The following is a 19144-nucleotide window of genomic DNA, read 5'->3' as shown; positions in this document are numbered from 1 at the left end:
GGCTGGACATGACATTTTTTCTTGCTTTCCATGAGTTCTCTGTTTATTTTTGAAGACTTATTTGGCTTTCTGACAAACTCATTGTGTTTTGTTTCTAAATGTCAATGAAGGTTAGCTGGCTTCAAGTTTTCATTGGAGAGAACTTTATAGCATAAGACACATAGAGGTCGCAGCTCTTGGTCCAAGTTAATCCCATTCTAAGTCTGTCACTATATTCTTACTTTTTTTTTTGTTTGTTTGCCTCTGTTCCAAAGTGTTACTTGACATTTCATTGTCACCTGATTCGTTATCACCAGGTGACAAAATTAAATAAAGCAGGCCTTTTTTTTTTTTTAGGGAGCCTGCTTTATTGAATTCATAGGTTCTATATCTGTTGCTTTCCAGACTATTTCAATAACCATGTTCCTACCTTCTACATCTGTAGTTTGGTGTAGCAATAATTTGTAACTATGTAGCTGTACCTAAAGCAAATGATTATATATTTTTTCAAATCCTTCCATGGCTGACATTTTTCTCTATATATTTTGGAGTCAATTTTCAAAAAGTGCTGAGTGGCTGACATAATCCAAGTATCTTTAGCTGGTTGCCAGGATTTGATCTGGAAAGACCAAGAGGAGGTACCAGCCTTGGGTAAGAGGCATGCCATGGAGAGGCCAGGTATTATTGAAGCGCTACAGGCCAAAGATCATCTGCTCCAGCCTTAATAATACCTGTCTTCTCCATGGGTAATACCTCCCCCCAGCCATGCCAGAGCGAGTCCTGACAGTCTGAACCAGCCTGCAGCAACCAGGCTCACTGGTTCAAATCCCGATGCCTCTGACATTGTCTAGGTTTTCAGCTCAAAATTTTCCTGATTTTTAGTTGGACAAAATGTACCTGGCGAGGTTTAAGACAGCTCTTTGTGCAACTAGAGGTGTCTGGTGACAATGATTGTCTTTCGCAGCACCTCACCCCCAGAAGAGAAAGTCAGGCTAATCACAGCATGAGAGCCTCTGTAGTCACTGCATGTGATGAAGACGAGAAAAGTGAAGGATGGGCAGCAGCAGCAATGGCAATAATGTGAGACGCAGCCTGGGAAGAGAGTGAGAGGATGGTGGAGACGTGCTTAGGAAAGGAGGAGACAGACAGAGAGATACTGGAAGGGACAGACCAGGGTAGAGAGACAAGACTAGTTGGGGTGGCCTTGTAAGGGAGAAAGTGAGACTGGTGAGAAAGGGAGACTGACTGGCGAAGATGAGCTGGGAGAGACAGAGTGTAGATGGAGGAGAGTTGTGGGAGGAGAAAGAGTGATGGGGCAAGAAAAAGAGGGAGCGTGACTGGTGGAGATCGACTGGTGTGGACAAAGAAAGAATGGAGGGGATAGATTGGGGGAGAGAGACTGGTGGGGGAGGGTGCGAGGGAGAGAGAGAGGCTGATGGAGATGAATTGAGGGGAACAGAATGGTAGGCAAGAGAGGAAGAATAGTGGGGATGATGTGGGGTGAAGAAAGACTGGTGGGGATGAGCTGAGGCTGGGGAGAGAAAGACTGACTAGTGGGAATGAATTGGGGTGACAGAGTGGGAGAGAGAATAGAGAGTGTAAGAGTGGGGGGATAGAATGGGGGGAGAAAGAGAAAAAGACTGGTAAAAATGGTCTGGAACAGAGAGACTGCAGGGGAGGACAGGGGGAAGAAAGAGATTAGTGGGGATAAGGAAAGAAGTGTATTTGAGGCAGGCTCATACAATTGGAGGTGCAGAGGAGTTTGGTGCACTTCCCCCTCCCTCAGCTTGGTACTTTTCTATTTTTAAATCATCCCTGCCTCCAACCCTGCTTCCCCTAATCTATGGTCCCTTCATGAGTGTCTTAACTCCTGCCCTCCTTCCCCTCACCCACAGCCTCTTCCTGAGTGCTGGTCCTCCCCATCTCAGCCCATTCTCAAGTGCCTTCCCCCCCCCCCCCCCCACTCTCTGCAACCCCTTCCCCATCCTCTCATGCCTGCTCTTTCCCATCCTCACCCTTCTCTTCTCCCCATGACCCCATTTCTAATTGCCTTCCCTCCAGCCCTCTGCCCCTTTCTCATCTTATACTCCTGCTCTTCCCCCATGGCCCCATCCAAAAGCTTGTCCTCCACCCATATATCAAGGACTCTCCCCCCCCCCCCAAATGGCTTCCTCCTGAGTGCTTTCCCCACCCTACTCCCTCCCCAGGTGTACTACTTAACTTTCTCCCTCACTCTGTCAGGCTTGCAGGGGCTAGAGCAGCTGAAGCAATGACAGTCCTGTGCAGCAATGACAGTCCTGTGCAGCAGCCACTGTTAAAGCTGCAAGCAACTTTGCTGCTCCTTTCCTGTTATTGGGTGTGGGACCGGGTTCTTAAAACTGGCAATCAGCCATGTTCCTCCTCTCCTTTTATGGCTTCCAAGCAGCAATTTGCTGTGCTCTTTTCTTATCATCGGCTTGGAATTGGGATTTTCACAGTGATGACCCACCACACGCTTCTCCTCCTCCTATAGGCATGGGATACTTTTCAGACCAATGATTCACCACACTTCTCCCCTCCTCTTCTAGATACAGGATTAGCTCTTGATATCAACAATTCAGCATGCTCCTCCCCTTCTCTTATTGGCACGAGACTAGGCTACTGTTGTCACGAATAATGTCAGATCTGGCATTCAGCCATAGACAGCAGCAACAGTTTTAGAGAAGTGCCCATTCCTTTTCTCAACAGCTATACTTCTCGTGGACCCTTGTAATGGTCTTGTGGACCCCTAGAGATTTGCAGACACAAGATGGGAACCACTGACTTGGTATATAAAATGTTTTATATAAATAGAAAATCTATTCCAGGGATATTAGCTTCTATTCTTTTAGCATACTAATGTTAGCACAAAGTCACCAGCAGATATTTATTTTGAATTATATGGCAGGATAATGTGAATAAATGTACGCGTTTGAATAAAATAAACACTATTAAATTTATCACAAAAACACTGCTGAGTCCATTCCTACTCTTCTAGTGTACATAGTAAGGAAAGATTTATGTGACTTTTATAGACATTAAAGATACAGCCCTAGCTAGCTAGAATAACCCCATTCTATCAAACATCTCATTTTTAGAACTAGACAAGGTGATGGCACAGAACAAAAGAGCACTGCAATTAGCCTTGGCTTTGAATAAGGAGAAACCCAGTGTCTTCTGTAAAAGCAGGGTTATACTTTTTTTTAAAACAGCTTCAATTATTAAAAAAACCCAATCTGATTATGGAAATATAAAAAAAGAATTAGTCCACTCTGTTAAGGAAATACACATGCTTCTGAGGCATAAACAGCTTTATCCTATGAACAAAAGTAGTTGAACACTATGAAGAAAAATGCTCTTCTATCTTTCTACACACACCAACCACTTCTTTTACTAATATTTCTCAAAATGAGAACAATACTTTACAAAATATTTTGAGGCTTACTGAGATTATCATAATTTGTAGCCAAATCTCTCCAGCATTATGAAATGTGAGGGTTTATTACTAACAGACTGATGAAGTACTGTGTGTTGGCCCATAACATACGATGTAAAATGGGGATTAACACGTCCAAAACACACGTGTAGGTAATAGCACTCATTACATGTAAATGCATGCTGATACATTCTCTTCACCCTGAACTGCATACCCTCCTCATCCAACCTAATAATGCTCTCTGGACTTGATATGCTTATTTCTGATATTGTTCAAATTGTTTTTTTTACTGTTGCACAACTGCTAAGAAAATGTATAACGTTCACATTGTTTTTTCTGTTACACAACTGCTAAGAAAAATGTATATTTTTATAAACCGTTATGACAGCTCTACCAAATGACGGTATATAAAACTCAACAAAAAAATAAATAAATGATTTTTATATACCGACGTTCAATGAGATATCACATCGGTTTACAATAAGGTACAGAAGGTATATCATGGTGAAATTAACTCAGAGGAAGTAAAAAATTTAAAATGTCGTCGTCCCCCCCCCCCCCCCCCCCCAAAAAAAGGGTGCTGATGGTCAGGTTAGGAAAAGATTAGGAAAAAGGAAGCTCAATTAACGAGCATCCATTTTCCTAACCTATGCCTATGCACAGGTTAGGAAAACGGACCCTCGTAAATTGAGCGTCCATTTTCCTCACCTGCTGACAGCCATCTCTCCTGGGTACCCGCTGCCAAGGAGGTGCTAGGGGCGCGCAATTTCCCCTTGCGCCTCCTTTTTACCGTGGCAGCCCATTTGCATTTTGCATTGGGCGCCCCAGAGAGGTGGATTGGCGACATTAAGGGAACAGGCACTCAATCATGAGCGCCCATTTAACACGTGTCAATATTGCATTGGCCTGTAAGATCACCAAGATCAAGATCTAAGGTGCTTCAACTACTTCAAATCGCAGCTGCCTATCTAATTTCAGGCAAGAACATCATAAGCCATATTACACCTATGCTCTATAACCTCCACTGGTTTCCTGTACAGTGAAGGATCAAATACAAAACCATTGTGTTAGTGCACAAGTTGCTAGTGATGAATGCCCTGCCCTGGAATAATGCTCTACTCAGACTTTACAACCCTGACAGAGTACTGTGTTCTGCACATATAAGCCTGTTGGATATTCCATCAGCATGACAGGCCAGATTAGTAGATACGAAGGAGAGGGCCTTCTCGATCATGCCCCAACCCTAAGGAGCACTTTATCACAGGAGCTGCGGCTGATGGACTGCCATACTACCATGAAAAAATGGCCAAGACTTTCTTTTTTAAACTGGCCTTCTGTTAGTTTTTCCTACCATCAGCAGAAGCTTACTGTAATTGTTCTGAACCAGAAATGTTTACTTTCTTGTTTGGGTTTATGTATATGTCTTATTTATCCAAATTTTATGATTGTTGATTTGTACGTCACCTATGGCATCGGTATAGGCTGCATATAAATAAATAAATATGGATACTGCTGATGCACTGGGCAAAACATAGAGAAAGAAGCAAATAATTATTGGTACCTTAGACATAATTAACAAAGAAAAATCCTCTAAACTTAAATGAAAACATTTAAGAAAGGAATGCAGAATAAGTTATTCTGGAAGTAAGGCCAGGCAACATAACTTTTTGGCTATGACATCAGGAGACAGTACTGATTTAATGCTGGGCATTAAATAAAAGTATAAATATATAATACAGATTATCACATCAAGATAGTATGCAGATCTTCTATTTTAAGAATATCTCTAAACCAAAGTATAACCACAAAGGCACAATACAGGAATTTAAACTATATTTCTCCGAGAAGCAAACAATTATTACAGCTGCAAAAACATTAATAAACTTGTATGTACTAGAAAATTGTTAATTTAATTTGATAGACAGCTGTTAACATGGTATTTGAACAATCTGACTCATTTACATATGCTTAAATATTTGACGAGAGATTCTTCAAATGAAAAGAATTAATTACCAGTCATGTTTTCCAGCAAATCACACAGTAATCACTTGCCAATAGCTTATTTTTTAAGCTAAAGAGTCATATGTTAGCAGTAATAGCCAATGAAGTGACTAAATTGCTTACTTAAAAACAATGGATCACCAGTGAGTGACATTTCTAAAGTTTTCCAGGAAGTCTTGAAAAGCATTCCTGAACCAGTCCATTGACTCAGATGGCAAGAGCTGTATACTTCCATGTGGAAGGTCCCCGGTTTGATCCCCAAATTAAGTATTCCGCTCCTCGGATCAGCCGAGGTTGGGTATGCTGCAGAGGTAACATTCACAGTCCCTGGAGGGAGGGAGTCGAGGTCACTGCTTAAGGGTGACACCTGGTGGCCAGATACAGGACTCATGACTGCAGAGTTCTGGAAGGAGCCCCTATACATGGCACCTAGCACAGGACCATCACTGCAATGATCAAACTAGATATGGTAGGGCCTATAAAAGGCGGGTAAAAAAACATCCAATTGCAAATGAAAGCACCTGGTGCTAGATCAGAGACCTAGTTCCAAATGAAATCAAAGTACAAAGGAGCAGGAGGTAGACTGGCGAGTCAAAAAAAAAAGAAAACATTCCTGAGCGAATGTGGGAGTACTCATTGTCATTACTAATGGGAATTTCTAGTTAGATTCCTTTAGGTAGTGATACTTTATGGTTGGCAAGGCTGAGGCCATGCAGTACAAAATAAGGTTTAGGGACATATATCCATATATGGCAGAAACTAGTTAAGGCTGCACATGAGATACAGTGGGCTAAAGAGCAAGCAGGCATAAACTGTTAGAAATAAAACTAGATATAAACAGATATAACTAGGGTTGCCAACTGGCTCCAGATTTTCAGGACACATTAATCCAGTCCAGGTTTTACCCCATTGCATGCTGGGACTTATTCTGCTTTCCCTATTGCATTCCCTAAGAAAATTATCAAAAACAGAAAAATCAGAGAGGGATCAATAACTATAATCAAACCCTATTACCAAAAAATATCTACAAATGTAAAGGAGAAAGACAGTATCAGGTAATCGTGCCTTCAGTTTAATCCACTGTCTCCTGCCCGCAATGGGCCCCAGGCAGTATCAGCCCAAATGGCACTATAGCTGAAATCATCTACCGGTGCTTGGTTTTGTGATTCCATAAGAAAAGCAAGACTATAAGTACCTGCCTGCATTGGAGTAAAACCAGGACTGGATCAATCTATCCTGAAAATCTGACAGCGGAGGAAGAATCTGGTGCCCCCTTGCTTGTTGATATACCACATGGCAACCTAGTTGTCTGTCCGAATGAGGACCACGTGGTTGGCCAGGCAATCCCAGAAGGCCCATAATGCATACCAGATTGCCAGCAGCTCCAAGAAGTTTATCTGACACGGGGCTTCTTGGGCGGTCCAGAGACCCTGTGTGTGGAGGCCATCGACATGGGCTCCCCAATCTCAGAGAGACGCATCCATGGTGAGATTAATTTGGGTTGGGGGAACCTGAAATGGCATACCTCGCTCCAGATCTATTTATTTATTTATTTAAAATCTTTTCTATACCGTCATTTGGTCATGCACCATCACAACGGTTTACAGAGAGGCACGTATATTTAATGTACAGCTTGGGTCATACTATCTTACAAAGTACCAATATAGTTTTGGTTACATGTTTCAATAATACAATCTATATGAAAGGTGACATGGATCTTGTCCATATATATGATTAATAGAGTAACCATATAAGTATAGTACTTTATACTGTCTCTATTTAGCTTTAAAAGTAAAGTATGAGAGAAAATAATAAAATATGCAAATACGCATCTAGGTGACTTTGTGCTGTGTGTTGATGTTCCATTGCCTGTTAGTTCATATTTCTTATTCTCCATTTTCACTGTAAAAAGCTTTTTTGAAAAGCCAGGTTTTTAAACTTTTTTTGAAGATTTTTAAATCTCTCTGTAATCTACTTTCTAGGGGCATTGTGTTCCACAAAATTGGTCCAGCTAAGGATAGGGCTCGCTCTCTGACTTGAGTCAGTCTGGCTGTTCTGACTGAAGGGATGGTTAGAAGAGCTTTACTGGCTGATCTAAGATTTCTCTGGGGGACATGTAAGCGCAGCGCTGTGTTTAACCAATCTCCAACAAGCCAGGAAATTCCTGAGAGCAGGGGAAACCTAGATGCAGACCTGGAGATCTTGGGTGGCTTGCTGCTACCGAGAGCACAGGGCTCAGTGCATATGCAGACAGGCGAATGGGATAACATGGATGGTTGCGGCCATGTGCCCCAGAAGCTGCAGCATGCGTTGTGCCGGCACTAGTTGGTTCTCCTGGATCTCCCCACCAAGGCATGCACGCACAGACTTTGTCGTGGAGCAAAAAGGCCTTCGCCTGCGTCGCGTCCAGCACGGCTCTTATGAAATCCAGCCATGAGACAGACAGAGATGGGATTTCGAGTAATTGATTAAAAACCTTAAGTGTTCCAATAACTGAATGGTCCAGCATAGCGACCACAATGCTCCTGCTTGAGTGTCACTCTTGACCAACCAGTCGTCCAGGTATGGAAAGACCTGGATCCTCAGCTGACATAAATAGGCACCCACCACGGCCAAGCACTTTGTGAAGACCTTTGGCGCGGAGGCCAGGCCAAACAGTACTGACAATGTTGGCAGCCCACCAAAAGCGGAGATACGTCCGGTGACTGGGAGAGATCTCGATGTGAATATAAGCATCTTTCAGGTCGAGGGAGCAAAGCCAGTCCCCTTTCTGCAAGAAGGGAATAAGGGTACCCAAGGTTACCATCTTGAACTTTTCCCTTTTGAGAAACCTGTTCAAGGCTCGCAGATCGAGAATGGGATGGAGGCATCCTTTTTTCTTTGGAATAAAAAAATAACGGCAGTAAAACCTACTGCCCTGGCCATTAGAAGGGCAGAGAGTTATGCTACGAGCAAGACTAGATGCGAGATGGGACCCAAAGTGGGCATGGGGGAGAATCCAGTGGGACAGCCATGAGATTCAAACTGTAGCCATGCCGGATGATGGACAGGACCCACTGATCTGAAGTCACGGATGGCCACCGGTCCGCACAGAAGCGGAGCCAGCCCCTGACCGGCAGGTCTTCCGGCACTGGTCGATACCACTGGCTTATGCTCCCTCGCAGCCAGTCAGAACCCCATAGCAGGGCTAGCCTGGGGAGTTGGCTGAGGCCTGGGACTCCATGGCTGACAAGATCTGCCCCTAGCACTTGTCTGCTGTGGTTGAGAGTGAGGGGCAGCAGGGTAGTACTTACGTTGCTTATAGAATTTCCTCTTCGGCACAGGCCAGAAGACCTCTTGGAAGTTGACGGAGAGAACGAGACAGTGGCCGACAACTGCTAGAGGGTCTCATGGTGATCCTTCAGCTGTGCGACTGTATCCTTCACTTTGTCATCGAAAAGGTTATCCCTGGTGCAAGGCAGGTCAGTCAGCCGGTCCTGAACCTCAGGGCGAAGGTCCGAAGCACTGAGCCAAGCGAGACGCCTCACTGAGATGCCGGTGGCAGCTACGCAGCCCTCCGTCTCAAAAGATATCGTAGGCTGCACGCACTTCATGCTTCCCACACTCAAGGCCCTGGCAGACAATAGCCATAAGAGCTTCTTGAGGCCGCTGGGCAAGGCCATCCGTAAACCTCCTGGACTTGCTTCCAGAGGTTACAATGTATTGTGTCATGTACAGGCAGGAAGCGATACAGGCCACTAGCATGGAGCCCTGGAACACTCTTCTATCCATGGCATCCCATGCCCTATTCTCCTTGCCAGGTGGAGCTGAGGCATGAGTCTTTGACCTCTTTGCTTTCTTCAGCACAGACCACCCACCACAGATTGGTGGGGAAGCTGACGCTTATCGAAGCCTACAGCTTGCTGCACGAGATACACCCTATCAACCTTCTGGTTCACCGGGACCACGGAAAGGGGGTGCTCCCAAAGCCGAAGGAGTAGCTCAGAGAGAATATCGTGGACGGGGACTACCACCACCCTTTGGGGCATCCATGAACTGGAGAATCTCTAGCATTTTGTGAAGGGCATCCTTCTTCGCCATAAGTTGGAAGGGTATGGCTTAAGCCATAACCTGGACAAACCCCACGAAGGTCAGATCCTCCGGTGGGGATCGACACCGCTCCTCCAAGGGAGAGAGTTCTGACGGAAGATCATCGGAATCCACCAACGAGGAATCCCTTCTCCAAGAGTCATAAGGGTCCTCAGGCTCATCAAGGCCGCCCGAAGGGGGAGGCTGGGGAGCACTGGGCACATCCCTGGGCAGAGGCACCGAGTGACCCCCGGGGTGAAAAGGGGACCCGAGGGACCATGCACCGGCCCTGTCAGCATGGGGCGGGGCACGAGAGGGGGGGTTCAAGGACTGACTCAGAATCCTTACGCTTCGGTGCCTGCTGGGCCAACAAGGAATCGTGAGGGCGCTAGCAACAATTGTGTCGAGAGGATATCAAGAAGGACGTCAAGACAATCCAACGATTCCAAGCCAGATACCACAAGCATCAAAACAGGCATCAGAGCAGGTACTGGCATTGACGCAGGCATTGGTGCGGGCACCAGCAGTGCTGATACCACCAGAGTCGGGGAAGGCACCGGCATCGATGGTGGGAGCACCGCCTTCCTGTCATGCAAAGTACATTCCACCATCAGGCGCACCCAACACTCCAGCTCCACCTCAAAAGCCTCCAATGAAAGGGCAGGCCAAGAAGGGAGAGGAGAGGCCAGCTCCTCCTCGGAACACCGAGGGAGGTCAATGCCCAACACCGAGATCGGTGTGGATGGCCTTGGGCCACTGGATTTGAGGGATGATGGGGTCTCCTCTCGCAGGAGCCGCTTCGGGAGCAAGGTGGCAAACACTGAGGCCAGCCCGAGTCCGGCACCATGTGAGGACAGAAACTAGTGGCAGTGTTTCCGAGACTTCCAATGATGCTCGGCCTGGGTTTTCCCTGGCGCCGAGGACAATGATCCAGAAGTCCACGACTTTGACTTTATTGATCTCCTCAATCCCCAGAGCCTTTCTCCCCTGAAAGTCTCGTGGAAGGAGTGGCCACTGAAGGATTGATGATGAAGGGTTCCCCCTGGTCCTTGGGCATCAATAGCATCGATGCCGGGGTGGAGGGGTCGGACTTACCTGAACCGAAAACCTTCTCCATCTTATCCAGCTTGTCCAGACGGCCCTTTGGAGTCATCTGTGCACACAGATCACAGCCCCAAACATTGTGCGATGTCCCCAGTCTCAGGATGCACACTTCATAAGGATCTGTTAAGGATATAGTCTGGGGGCACTGGGGGCACAGACGGAAGCCTGATGCCGCCTTGAGGCATACAGAAGACCACAAGGGCACAACAACCGGCGTTCACCGAAGGAGAGAAAAAACTTACCGATTAACGAAAAAAACTGACAGGAAAATGGAGAGAGACCCAGCGCAGAGCAAAAAAAAAGAACTTTATGGAACTTTTTCCACAAAAAAGAGCAAGAGCTCCACTACCGCAAGGCAGTAGCTCCACGGAATAGAACAGACTGAAGGAAGACACACCCCCCCCCCCCCCCACATGGACATGCTGGGCATGCTCAGTCTGCCAATCAAAGTTTCTAGAAACTTTGACAGAAGTTTTCTATGCCGGGCTCCATCTGATGATGTCATCCATATGTGAGGACTACCATCCTGCTTGTCCTAGAAGAATATGCATATAGGAGTCACTTTCCCCAATGAAGAGAGAAGGCATCTAATACTAGTCTGCTCTCTGACCCCCTTCAGAAAGTTGGCACTTTCCTGTTCTGAGATATTATCTACAGCTTTATCCTGGCCTCCCCATGAAAGCAAAATAATGTTCACTACACCCTGACTCCAGGATCACTTGCAAGAGTGCATTTGGTGATTCAGCCTATTTGTCTGAGAGTTCGGTATCTTCTAAATAAGTAGTTCTCAAGGTTGTTCATATGAAATGGCTCAGTTCCACAGACTGATAGATTTCTGACACAGGAGATATCCAGTTCCTTCCTACTTGAGGTAGAATATGACTACTAGACTGTTGATCTGGACAGGACAATTTAATTGGCCACAGATTTCTTAAAACTTTGAGTGCCCTGAACTCCAGAAGCCTAATGTGTAGTCTTTTTCCGGGAGGGACCAAGACCAGTGGATGTGCAGCCTATTTTTGTTGAACTCCCAAGCCCAGAATGGACATAAGAACATAAGAAAATGCCATACTGGGTCAGACCAAGGGTCTATCAAGCCAGCATCCTGTTTCCAACAGTGGCCAATCCAGGCCATAAGAACCTGGCAAGTACCCAAAAACTAAGTCTATTCCATGTTATCATTGCTAATGGCAGTGGCTATTCTCTAAGTGAGCTTGCAGTTAGAATAATTAAGTAAGGCTGTCTTTAGAGGGCCATGCTCTTAGAAAGATTGTAATAGCAAAGCCAGCAAAGCCAGGGAGTCTCTATTAGGCTATTCAAAAGATCTAGGCACTGAACTTAAGGAATTAGGCACCTAATTCTGCATAAAAGAACATTTCTCCTAAATTACTAAATATAATCACTATCCTTTAAACTTCAAAACATAAAACTCAAAGATGCAAAATTTTATAGATATAATGCAGAATTTCCTCTAAAGTAGCATAATAGTGCAACTAGTACTTCTAGTTTTGGGAAATTTTATTTTAGCAGTCTATAGAGTCCAAGGGCAGTACCACTACTTGTAACTGCTATAATTAGCTGCAACACAATGGTGTCCATAGTTGTTACAACAAATGTCAGCAGCTGAAGGAAGTCAGTGCTGCCAGCAGCAACTCTTGAGCTCTACAGATTGGCAAATTAAAATTCCTAAAAACCAAAAGCCCTAATCAGAAAGCAGTAAACCTCTTTCCTCATGCTCTCTCTCCCTCATCTCCCAGCTCATCCCTTCCAGTATTCTCTTCCCCTTCATCTCCAGCTCATCTTGCCCCACACTTTTGCTCTCCCTTCCTATACATTCCCTGCCCTACCAAATGGTTCCTTCCCAGTTCATCTGTTCCCTAGGTCAACCCCTTACCAATGCACACTCTTTCTCTCACCCCCCAGCTCATCCTTCCAATGCTCTCTCTCCCTTCACATTCAGCTCATTTCCCCTCGCAGCTTTTGTTCCCCCTTCCATACATTCCCTCTCCTGCTAACTGGCTCCTTCCCAGCTCATCATTCCTTCAGATGTACTTCTTCCCATACCTTCTCTCCCATCCCCAAATTTAAACCCTAGTCTCACCCACACCTGCTTCTACTAGCCCTTCCCCTGTCCCTCTCTCTTCCCCACTCACTGATCAGGTATTAGGCATTGTCCAGGAAGAGCAGCAGCTGGTTATTTTTCTGCGGTTCTTACAATGGTGCAAGAAGAAATTTGAGCAAGTCAGCTCCTGCAATGTAACATACATTGCTGGCAGAAAGAAGAAGTGGTACAGGTGAGGCTGTCTGAAGTCTGTGAGGCTGCAAGCCTGCAGGTCGAAGAGAAACTGGTGCCTTCATCATCCTGCATCGTGGGGCTTTTAGAAAGCATGAGCCGCGAGGGGCTTGAATTCCTGCAAGATTTTAACAACAGTGCAAGATTTCGAGTACCACGGGGCTCATGTTGTTACCAGTTTCTCCTCCGTCTGTAGGCTTGCAGTGACGCTCCCTTTCACACGTGGGAGTCAATTCCTATAAATTCTGCGTAGAAAAGGTAAATTCTATGCTGGGGGGAATTCTGTACTGCAAGAATTCCCCCAGGTGTAGTGCTGATTTCCAGCAATAGGCCCCTAACTTATGTGCCTAAATGTAAGGAAAATAAATAGCAGGCCTAAATTAGTAAAAATGACAGCAGAAAAAACTTAGGTTCCAAAGTTTGACAAATTTCATCTAACTTTAGGAGCTTAGATCAGGTGCTCAGCTTTGTTTAAAAATCAGCCTCCATGTTCCTCCGATACACTGATAACTTCTTGAAATCCCTAAGTGTAAGTATCTTGGTTACCCTGGAATCTTAGAGGGCAATTATCAAAGTCATTTATGTGGGTAATAAAGCATTTTCCCTGTAGAAATGGGGGCTTTGAAAACTGTCTGCCCTCAATGAGGGCAAAATTAACCATGTCGTTCCACAATTTTGATAATTTTGCTAGCTTTGTTCTGAAGCAACCCTAGAGACAAGGAGAGGATGGGTTACACAACATCACATATAGTTTTGTATAATTAAGGACCTTCGTTTTCAGTTTTTATTATATTTTCCCTGGGAATTCCAATGTTATAACAAAAAAAATCAGTGGAAATATGACTTTGTTATAAAAAACAGGAGAAAGATTTTTGGAAAAGTCACTGCAGAGATTACACTTGCTTGGGTAAGTTTTCCATCAGAAATCACACACAGTTTTATAGGGACCTTTGTTTTCAGTTTTATTTTATTTTCCCTGTGATTTTCAATGTTATAACAAAAAAAATCAATGGAAATATGACTTTGTTATACAAAAAAAAACACGAAAAAAATTATTGGAAAAGTCATTTTTCCACTGATTTTTGTTGCTGTTATAACACTGAAAATCACAAGGAAAATAAAATAAAAACTGAAAATAAAAGGGCCCTATAAAACTATGGGGAAGATTTTCAAAGGGTTGCGCACTTAAGAGACGCGTGCAACCCCTGAAAACCTCCCCCTGCACGCGCCGAGCCTATCATGCATAGGCTCGGCGGTGCGCACAAGCCCCAGGACGCATGTAAGTCCCAGGGCTTGAAAAAATGGGCGTTCCGGGGGCGGGGTGCCAGCCCTGGGGCATTCCGGGGGCGGGACTGATGCCTCCGGAACAGCCACCAGGCCGGGGGATGGAGAGCCGGCGCGCTAGTTACGCCTGCCAACTTCTCCAACAAAGGTCGGGGGGGTTTTGTCTGAACCATTGTCTCTCAATCCTCTCACCTTGTCTCCACCAATTTCAATTTTCCCACTAGTCTCTCTCAATCCCCTATCCTGTCCCTACACATCTGTCTTCTCTCTCAAACCTTCCCCACTATTCCCATTAGTTTCTCTTAATCCTCCATCCTATCCCCAAAAGCCTCTCCCTCAGTTTCAACAATCCCACCCTATCCTAGACTCACCATCAATATCTCTCTCAGTCTCATCCTATCCCTACTAATCTTTCTCAGTCCTATCAGTTTCTCTTGCTGTTTCCCCAAGCCTGTCCCCACCAGTCTCTCTCTCTCTCTCTCTCAATCCCCTGTTTCCCCACCTGTGTCTCTGACCTCCTCTCCAGTTTCTCTCTCTTTCATTTCTCTCACCCTGTTCTGACCAGTCTCTCTTAATCCTCCCACCCTTTCCCCATCAGTATTTCTCGCAATCAATTCCATCCTGTCCCCAATACTCCCTCTCTCAGCCCCCCCACCATTCCCACTAGCCTCTCTCAATCTTCCCACAGGTTCTCTCTTTCAGTCCCTCCACTTGTAACCACCAATTTCTATCTTGCTCTCAATTCCCCCAATCCTGTGCCCACCAATTTCTCAATCCCCACCCTGCTCCCCACCAGTCTCTCTCAATTCCCTCAACCTATCCCAACTAGTCTCTCTCTCTCCCTCTCAATTCCCCTACCCTTTCCCACCTGCCTGTCTCTTGGCAGCCCCAGCATAACATCCTCCATCCCACATATGAGCAATGATGGGGGATCAGAGGCCAAAACAGAACATCTACCCCATCCCTTGTGCTACTTTACTCCTCCTCATCTTCCTACCCTTTGTTCAGCATCAATATCCCCCAACCCAATTTCTTTTTCCCTTCTTCACACCCCCTCTGTCTTCTCCCTCCCTTCCCATACACAGTCTCCTCCTCTACTATCTCTTCCCAGTACCATTATCCTCAGAACCTCCCATGCAGTGCTGCCTAGTTGGTATGGGGACAGGAGAACAAGAGCTGCATTTTGCACATAGAAGAGCCACATGTGGCTGCTAAGTTACAGGTTGGCCACCTCTGCTTTATGCAATATGCTCCTTACAGTGGCTGAAAGCGTCCAGCTACTTGGAGTGCAAGTTGATTCCTCTTTGTCACTAGAATTTCAGCTTACTGCTGTAAGTTTTTTGCTTTATGTATGATTAGACATATACAAAATGTTTCCTCACATGATGATCTTATAACAATCATCCAAGCCCTTGTGACTTGTGATATCTAAAATAGACTACAGCAATGCTTTTTATACGGGGTTTTCTAAAAGGGATCTTCAGCAATTACGACTTGTCCTGAACAGTACTGCTCTGCTAATTTATTTATTTATACAATTTCTATGGTGCAATATCCAAATAGTCTAATCAGCTTACAAGCAACATTCATAGATCAAACAAAAAATATATAAATGATACAACAGAGAGCTACATTTTCTCAATCCACAGTTTGCCTCACAAACACTCAAATTCATTTTGCATGCTGAAGCTAAGGAAACTAATTTCATAATGGCTATGAAGTTTCATTGAACACCTTCCCAAATAGATGCATTTTCAGGGCCTTCTTGAATGTCTTAAATCATGGCTCCTGACAAAAAGTGTTGGTTAGCTGGTTCCAAAATATGGGGTCAGCTTACCTCAAGCAATCTATCCCTCGACTCAGCAAACTTCAGGTTTGTAAATCTTTAACACTGAGCTAGTGAATTGAGAAGATTCACTGTTCAAATCTTTAAGGATTAAAGTTTAGAATTTAAATTTAACTCTCCATTCCACTGGTATACAATAGAGCATAAACAAAATCAGGGTGATGTGTTCATGTTAAGATCTAGTGAGAATTCAAGCTACTGAATTTTGGACTCTGTACAAGGCTCCCCGGATGGAAGCATACCGCATTACAATAGTTCAAGGTCTGTACTAAAAAGAGCCTGGAGTACTGTATGGAAATTAATTAGATATAAGCATGGTTCAGCCTTTCCAAGCTTAAAAAAAAAAGCTTTGCACCTCAGCCTTCACGTGACCATGAGATAGTCCAGAGTCAAAAATAACTTCAAGATTACAAACTTCGTCTGAGATTGGGATATTATGTCCTTCAAACAAGCTGCATAGAAAGGCAGAAGATGAACATCTACTAATTCTGATTTCAGTTTTATCAACATTAAGGGCTAATTTATTACTTGTAAGTCAACTTTTAATAGACTTGAGATGGATGGTAATCACTCCTAAAATAGTATTAATGTCTGATGAAACAGAAATATAAAACTAAATATCATCTGCAAACAGTCTGTAGTACAGACCTAAACCTGAAACCAGCTTACAGATTGAACTTAGATATATACTAAACTGTAGCTGAGAGTGATGACCCTTGTGGCATCCCAGTTGAAAGCGGGAACCAGTTGGAAGTCTGGGAGTTGTATCTGACCTGCTGTGACCAGTCAAAAAGATAAAACTGAAACCATACAAAAACTGTTTCAGCAGTGACAGCATTACACCATGATCCAAGGTGTCAAAAGCAGCCAAAATATTAAGGAGCCCACATCAAAACCATGACAAAAGATGTCCAAGCTTTAAGGCTTCTGTGCTACATTTAGGACGAAACCCAAACTGATATAGATCTAAAATGTTATAACAGTCCAGAAAATCGTGAAGTTGTTTTAGCATAGATGCTTTGATCAACTTAGCTACAAACGAAATTGATGAAACTGGACAGAGGTTACCAGGAATAGACTGGTCAAGGTTTGGGATTTTTTTTTTTTTAAGCAGAGGTTTTCTTTAGCAACAGTGATGGATAGACTTCCAAAAGAGAGCATTGACTAAGTGGGCCAGGATAGCACTGATGTCATCAGACAAAGTCTTCATCATAACAATATCACAAGGATTAAGGGGACAGTTTGCAGAAGTCATAGTTTTAACTATGTAGGTCACTTCCTTATGAGTAACTAAATCTGATGCCAACATATATTTTCACATGATGCCAGCTTTGAAATCATTACATTGACTGCCAATCTCTTCAAGGGTTATATTAAAATATTATTGTTGTTTCAAAGCTTTGCATGGTCAGACCCCAGAACACTTCAAGGAGAAGCTGACCCCCATGAACCTACTAGAATTACCCATGTCTCCCAAATGAGGCATCTTGAATTACCTTCAGTTAAGTTATTTCAATTGCAAACTACCAGGAACAAAGCATTTTCATGTAGAGGTACAAAAAGATAGAATGCCCTCCCACAGGATGTTAGGATTATTTCAGACCTATTTAAATTTTGGAAGGCAGTAAAAACATTTTATTTTTAACCACCTATTTATAGAATATTCTGGTCAAATGGGTCTTTTTTATGATTTGTTGGAATGTGTATACACATATACTGTATATATAAATAAATGTTTGATGAAATATAATTTTGTTAGAGGCTTTATATAGTTTTATCTTTTTATTTCTATTATCTTTTGTTACCATATTTTCTTCTTATGAATTTCTGCTATTATGTTCATTCAGAGCACTCTTTGTGATAGACATGGGATATAATTTTAATAAATAAATTTCTAAAATGGCCCATGTAATTATACCCTAAGATTGTTTTTATGTACAATGCAAACAGACTTTGCTATCAACCCCAAACACCTTGTAGCATGAGTAGATAGTTTTAAGGTACAAAACAGAAGAACCAGGCATGATCTTACTGAAGTCCAATATCATAGCTCCTAAGAGGAGAAAGGAAAGGAGTAGAAATATTTCAAAGCTAAGAGGAAGATTTGGTGAGAGAAAGAAAGAGATATAATCTCCCTCTGCAGTGTACTGAAGTAGGAGCAGGTGACATTTATAGTGGAGACAGCAAAAAAAATGATCATTATTGGCTATTCAAGAAGGCTTCTTCACCTTAAAAAAAGAAACGCTGGCAACACCGACAAAAGACAAACACAGATCTTGTAGATGGCTGACAAATACTAAAAGCAGCTCTGATTTAAAAAACGTTCTATTCTCTTATCTCTTTTACAATAAATTCCTGTATGGAGATTAAGCATACTGATTTCTTCATGACAGCTGGAAAAGAATTTATAAATAAAAAAAGTCTTGGTATGGAAGACAAGTAAGACAAAAGTTTGAAAGCTTAATGCTCTTTCCCTGCCTACATAAACGGAAGAAACTTTGACTACAAAACTAAGGAACTCTCTGACAATTTCACTTTAAAAAGCACATGGGTAATAATTATGATTGCCAACATTGACTTTGAGCTGTGATGAACAGTGATTCCATTCAATTTTAGAAGACTTGCAGTCCAGCTCCATCTCTGAGGGCAAGATTACACTAATAGACAAGCCCAAACTCAACATCTATATATAGTTATTTAGGATAAAACATCCTAATAAAGTTATTAATCAGAATTATAGTACCTAGAAATCAACAATTGCTATTGTTACATCCACAACAGAAGGCTAGCTTTTTTTTTTTTAGAACGTTTAAAGACTTAAAAAAAAAAAAAAAAAGACTCAAAAGTTTGACTCAAAACCAATAAGGTCAACCAAATAGCTTGTTACTCTTTTAAAAAGGAAAAGCAAATCATAGCTTTAAAGCTATATTTAGATTACAGAACATTAAAATATGAAGCCATACACTTTTTAATAGATATACTTTATTTACTAATGGAAAAACTATGCTCAAGTTTAGTATTAGAGAAAAGCTTCATACAAAGGAAACCAACAGGGCTAATTTTTACAGAGTAACTTATTAGTGGACAACCATTTTAAATAAAAGTAAAACATTGT

At 43.3% G+C, this 19144-nt stretch overlaps 1 protein-coding gene across 1 annotated transcript in view; it reads right to left on the bottom strand.

Annotated features, from left to right (window-relative positions):
• Nucleotides 1–19144, bottom strand: part of RABGAP1L (RAB GTPase activating protein 1 like) — a 768100-nt gene that overhangs the window by 524359 nt on the left and 224597 nt on the right.

Source organism: Rhinatrema bivittatum, chromosome 10 (genome assembly GCF_901001135.1).
Source record: "Rhinatrema bivittatum chromosome 10, aRhiBiv1.1, whole genome shotgun sequence".
Lineage (NCBI taxonomy): Eukaryota > Metazoa > Chordata > Amphibia > Gymnophiona > Rhinatrematidae > Rhinatrema > Rhinatrema bivittatum.
Note: the sequence above shows the minus strand (reverse complement) of the source record. Positions and strands in the feature narration are given on the sequence as shown.